Genomic DNA, 6557 nt, shown 5'->3' with positions numbered 1-6557 from the left:
TGCTGTGGAATTTTCAGTGCTGTCCCCAGAAGGGACGCTTTTCCTGGGGAAGTCTGAGAAGAACCATGGGGAAGAAAAGGTTCTAAAATTCCATAAATGATCATATGCTTCAAAGCCCGCCCAACCCACAAAACTTTGGAGAGGACCAGTCCATTTTTAGAAATACCTGTCATTTCTTCATGCCTTGCTAAACAATTTGGGGGACAAATGGCTTGTCCCCAACAACATGTTAGAAGTCAAGGGGGCCCCTATGTGCTGGCACGTGTCCCATCCGTTCTGCCCACCTACTGCTGTGGGAGCTGCTTTCTGAAAATACAGACCCCCCACCCCTCCCCTTGTTCTAAAGACTTCACAGTTGCAAGTTCCTCATCCATAAAACGGACATCGGAAGACTAGGCATAGGCTTTTTCCAGGGGTCGAACGGGTATGAACTGGCTCGCACCGGGTGGGCCATATGGTAGGCTCCTGATAACCAGAATTATTGCCATTACTATTTTACAATTCCCGAAAATGGCATTCAGGGCTCTCTGGACTGGCCCCAGATCACACACACACTTGCACCTTTGGTGAGCCCTTGCGGAGCTCTGGACACTTGCTGACCAGCCGTGCCTCCCAACACACCTGGGGCCGCCCCCTCCCTGCCCTACTCAGGCTGCTCCCAGAGCGGGAAAGCTGCTCTCTCTCCCTCTCTGTCTCTCACTGGCTCTTTTGATAGTGCTGCCTCTTAAATCCACCCAGCTGAAGGTCGCTGCTCTGCCTCTTGTATGCCGATGAGGGTGTTACTGTTTACTCTGCCTCGCACTGTGGTGACTGGTGTTTGCCTCTCACCCACTGACCACCTCTTTGTGATGTGCCAGTTTACCCTCCCCAGACTACATCCTAGCCATTTAGCTACCACCCACAGTATCACACGTAGAAGGGTGTCAAAGACAACTGTGTCCCTGTTGGTCCTGAGATTCCCGACAGAGGTAAGTTTTGTTTCACTTTTTTTTTTTTTGAGAGGATTTTGCTATAGAAGTGTGTGTTCACCAGAGAGACAGAGAGAGACAGAGACAAAAAGCAAGAAGTCACCTGGGGGGTGTGGCCACACTACAATCCCGTCTCCTCCATTCTCCTCTTGGGACTCTGGGCACACATGCATACATGCCCAGTATGAGGTTCTAGCCACTGGGTTTGGGACTCGAACCACAGTTGACTATGTTGCTGGGAGTCCAGCAACATAACCATTACGCCATCTGCTGGTCCCAGTTTATTTCACTTTCAAATCTTGCTATAGGGCTGCCTCTCATTGAGCAACCGCACCCTTCCATCAGCCTCACCGCACACAGAGATGGATGGTCAGCGCCTCCCAGCCGGAAGGCAGTGGGCCCGCTTTGGAAGCCAGAGCCTTACTGTGGAGCCTCCACTTCCTCTGAGAGGCCTTCCACACTGAGTTTGCCTTCATTTTCATTCGCTAGCATTTCTGAACAAATTAAACTGTATTATTAAAAATTGGCTTATTGATGCCTGGCTATAGTTTTGAGTATCTTTGTCTTGATTTTCCAAGTAGATTTTAATATAATTGTAGAGCAACACAATACTATAAATACATAACCACTTGCTAAGCACTTAGCAGGGTTTTAGATTCATCATCCCAGCTGAATCTCAGCCTTTAATGTTCGCTGAATGAGGGATGCCTCTTTCATTTCTGACACATGCCCTTAACCCTAAATCTCTGATCCGTATGTGTTCTGCGAACTGGTAGCTTCTTTTCTCCTCCTCCCACTGGCAAAGGGCACAGGAGGACCGAGGCACGACTCCACACTGAACAGGCAGGGGCTTCTATCTTTCAGTTCAGTGGAGAGGCCACGACTCTCCTCTGGGCTAGGGCTTCTCCTGGGTCAGACTCTCCACAGTGCTTGTTAGAATGCACATTCCTGGGCTCTGTATCTACCAGCCCAGTCTCCCTCCTCCTAGAGCAAGCCCAGAAATATGCATTTTCAGTGAACCATGCAGGCGACCCCACCACCCTGAAGCCTGAGCACCACAGCCCGGGCTCGGCTTCCTCACAGGCGTCCTTTGCACCTCTGCAACCACTCCAAATAAACCTGCTGTCCCCAGGACCAGCTTCCATAATAGAACTAAAGAAGCTAGTTAAAAATGTTATTTTGATGTTTCCTAGTATCACCCCCTGTCCACAGACTACTGTACAGTTTGACGTATTCCACGTGTCTATTTTATGACTTTGAAAAGGAAAAGTTGACCCCACTGCATAACTTTATGGCTTCCTATCATTTTCCTTTAGCAATGTCTCCAGTTAGAGCTGTGTTGCTGGTTGCTCTTCTGTGTACGGTTACAAGAAAGTGTACTCTGATTGTCAAACAGCAATTTCATAAACAGACGTTCAGAACACAACATGTTCTTCAGTGGGAAACTGTCTGTATTTTACTTTGTGTATTGTCTGTCTCTGAGAAAAGGATGGTTACCATGGGGCCCTCGAAGGATGTGGCTGAGGGACCCCACATGTCTCCCGTGGCCTCTCTCAAATCTCAGGCCAGCCGACAGCTTACTTTACTCTGTGCACCGTGTGCGGTGTTTCTGGGAGTTTTGCCAATTTGGGGTACATAAATTAGAGGTGTAGGAAGTGGACTTATTTTTCTCATTTGCAGATTTGTTCATTTAACAAATGTTTCTTGAGCACTTCCAATGCACCAGCTGCTGTGCTGGACTCTGGGGACTCAGACAGGGGTGTGCTTTCTGTGCGGACAGGCTCATGGTCTAGGAGGCTGGGGCAAAGATCCCTACCCAGGCAGGGAAGGAGCTGGTGGTGAGAAGGCGCTGTGGAGTACAGGTCTACAGGGTGAGAGCTGAGCAGTGGAGGGAGGAAGGAGGGCTGACAGAGCCGTCCCGAACATCTCCCAGCAGCTCTGTGATGCACTGTGTCCCGGGGTCAGGGGGAGGCACTTGGGGTTGAGGCTCCTTCTGCTGTGAGTGACCCAGAATCTGCTGGGCTAGACATGCCCACGAGCAGAGGCTCCCTCAGTACCTGCGGCGAGGACAAAGCATCGTGATTTTGGCTGGAGAGTTCTCCGAAGGAGTCGAGGGTCCAGAAGTAGAGACTACTGCCACACAGCTCTGCTCAGGTGTGTCCCCCAGAAATGTCACCGTCATTGCAGAGTGAACTTGTGTTTCCCTCCTCACGTCTTGAAGCAAAGCTCGAAGCGTCTGACACTCCAAGCGTTAGATTTTTTTACTGCCCCATGATCATAAAATTTATGGAAATTTGGGCTTCAACTCCACAATCTTTCCACGATTTGTTTGTTTGCGATGTGCCGCAGACTGGAGGAGGGGTGAGAAATGACCCCGACGGGATGGGCACACTGTGATCCCCTCTCCTCCACTCTACTCTTGGGATTTGGGGCATGCATGCATGTATGCCCAGCATGTTTTTCTTTTCTTTTTAAAATTTTTAAAAGAATTATTTATTTATTTTTATTTATTATTATTATAAATATAATAATTTGCTGCAGGGTACATGTGCTCACCAGAGAGGGACAGAGAAAAAGAGAGAGAAAGAGAAAGAGAAAAAGAGAAAGAGAAAGAGAGGGAAAGTGAGAAAGCAAGCTACCAAGTCCAGGACTTGAACCACAGTTAGCCATGTGGGAGTTCAGCACCCTAACCACCACTGCTACACCTCCCCCACCCCTAGCATGTTTTTCAAGCAGTCGGGTCCGGGACTTAAATTGTGAAGTCAGCTATGTGAGATCCAGCCACCTTAACTACCATGTCACCAGTTGGCCTGTGATTTTTAATACAGAAATAAATAGCAGAAATATGCTTTTCATTCCCTTGCTTTTGGGTGGTGAATGGAAATGGGAAAGAGCCGCCCAAACTGAACTCAGAGCAGAGCTGCTGCTGTGCACCAAGTATCAGCGGGCCGCTTTGTTCTAGAGGGCTGTCTGCTTCTTGTATGTGTAAAGAATTAAAGTTCACACCCAAATACAGAGCCAGCCAGTGGCAGGGTGTGTAAGATGGTGAGATCCCACATGGCCGAGCACACAGTTTGGGTCCTGGACCCTAAGGCTTGAAAACCATGCCAAGCGTCTCTGTGCCCCAAAGCCTGAAAGAAGAGGGAGATGTAGGAGAAGGGAACGCAGCATGGCCATCCCCGTGTGTGTAGGGGGGTGCTTTCACATTCTCTCTCACTGGCAAGTGCACACACCCTCTACCAAATTAAAGAATAATAATAAAGCATAACTACATTGTGGCCTTTTCTTCTGTCTGGGTATTGGTCTGACCTCATCTCTGCCGTATTCATAGAAGGGAGGGACAGGAACTCGACTGTTTGGCCATTGGTCCACAAAGTCAGGATCTGTTCATTTCGTTGGATTCTGGATGTTTGATTTTCTGTTCTCTTCTGCTGACAGTTACATTTAATAGCGTTTAAGAGACTGGTTGATGCCACTGAGTGCTACGTAGTCTTTTTTATTTTTTTTTTCTTCTCTTTAGAGAGATATTTCAGCTTAAGCGCACATGCACTCGCCAGAGAAACAGTAAGAAGAAATCACCCCCCAGGGGGGATGGCCATGCCACAATCCCTTCTCCTCCATTCTTCTCTCGGGACCTTGGGCACACATGCACACATGCCTGGTGTGAGTTTTAAGCTGCCGATCTGGGACTCGAACTGTAGTTGATGACCAGCAACGTAACCATTACGCCATCTGCTGGTCCCTCTATGTAGTCTTATACGTAATTTCTAATTCTCTCTGGGATCTCAGAGACGTTGAGAAGAAGAGATGGAAGGAACTTGCGCACGATGTACCTGCTGTGTGTCAGGCTCTCTCCCGTGGGCCATCCCAGCCCATTCTCAGCATGCCCTTCAAGGGAGAGATGAGGCCCTACCTCAGGGAAGTTAGGTGAGCTGCCCAACATCACGCACCTGGCGTGGCGGTACCAGGAGGCGCCATTCTGGCAGACATCAAGACTCAGGTTCTTTCCACCTTGTAGATTCTCTTCAGACATGAGATGTTTTCAAAATACAGAGAAGCTGATGCCAAACCCCATGTTTTCATGAACCAGGAAGAGACCTCAGAGCTCCTGTGGCATTTGGCCCACATATCTCATAGGGATGTTGGATCATTCCTGTGGTTAAGCACCAGGAGGACCGGTGTCCTTCCAAGGACAGCTGAAGAAAGGAAGAAGGAGGGAATAAGAGCCGTAACAACGACTGAGGTGTGTCTGTGACCTCTTCCACACTGGCCATCTCGCGGGCCAGTTCTCATCCCGTTGTTGTAGGACGGTGTGAGTATCCACATGGTACCGACGGAGAGAGCTGTCCTGACTTGGCCCAGGCTTTCTCCTGGGATTCAAATCAAAGACCGTAGACCTCTACAACGTGCCGGGCCAGCTTCTGTAGGGAACTCTGAGGCCCCTTTTCATTTTCTCTTGCATTGCAGACTACTTTTGGGATTATCTCGCTTACTAGCTGTGTCATGTTTTCTTCCTTCCTTCCTTCCTTCCTTCCTTCCTTCCTTCCTTTCTTTCTCTCTCTCTTTCTCTCTTTCTCTTTCTTTCTTTCTTTCTTTCTTTCTTTCTTTCTTTCTTTCTTTCTTTCTCTCTCTCTCTCTCTCTCTCTCTTCTATTGCCTACGATTCTTTACCTTCATGCTTTTCCCAGTGTCCCCCTCACTGTGACTATTTTCCCTAAGAAGCTCCAATCACCTGGGGCCATCTTGGACCTCTCTCCACAGCACACACATCTGCTGCTCTTCCCTCCTGTTGGAGCTGCGACCCTTCCCTTCCAGCCCAGGCACCAGGAAAGAAAAGTAACACTTGCAATGGGCGTGCCCGGAGGGCCAGGGCGAAATATAAAATGGCAGGTTTTGATATTCTGCGCAGTGAGTGAAATTTCTTGGTAAGAAATTTAGAGGCATTTCTAAACCCAGCCATAGCAGCTATCGCCTCCAAAAGGACTTCCCACGAAACCTTCAAATGGGAGGGATAAACAAATGGGTTCATCTTCCCGGAAACAGGGTCTGGGGAAATGACCTCTTCAGACAGGGTCTGTCTAGTTGTCTCCATCAAGTTGGATTCTATGCCATTAAATGGAAAATTTGAAAAGAGTACCTCACATTTATCAAGCCCCAGACTCAATTCATCTCTTTGTATCCCACAGATTCGCTTATCTTATTCCTTTCCTTAGACAATGGCTCCCATTCTCTGCAAAGTCAGAAACGCTGGGGTCCGCTGAGACCTTCCCTCTCTTGGGCCTGCTTTCAACTTTCGCCCCTCGATGGTGAACACTTGCTTTGCGTCCTTGCTGATGTTCAGATTTGCTGCAAGAGAAGCCAATCCCATTGCTCCACTTCCTGTCTCCATCTAGACTCCCATCATCACTCCCTGGGAGACACGTGCTGGCTCCCGGTCATTGTCTGTGCCCCAGTCTGATGCCAGCCCAGTCTGTACCTTCTCTTGCAGCCAGAGTGAGCACTGCGCAATGCACGTGAGATCCTATGACTCTCCTGTGATTTCCTCTTGGTAGGACCTCATCTATACTTTCTATAGAAAATCCGACGCTCT

Source organism: Tupaia chinensis, unplaced genomic scaffold, assembly GCF_000334495.1.
Source record: "Tupaia chinensis unplaced genomic scaffold, TupChi_1.0 Scaffold149658_1, whole genome shotgun sequence".
NCBI classification, from domain to species: Eukaryota; Metazoa; Chordata; class Mammalia; order Scandentia; family Tupaiidae; genus Tupaia; species Tupaia belangeri.
The sequence above is the reverse complement of the archived record's forward strand: the minus strand, read 5'-3'. Positions refer to the sequence as shown.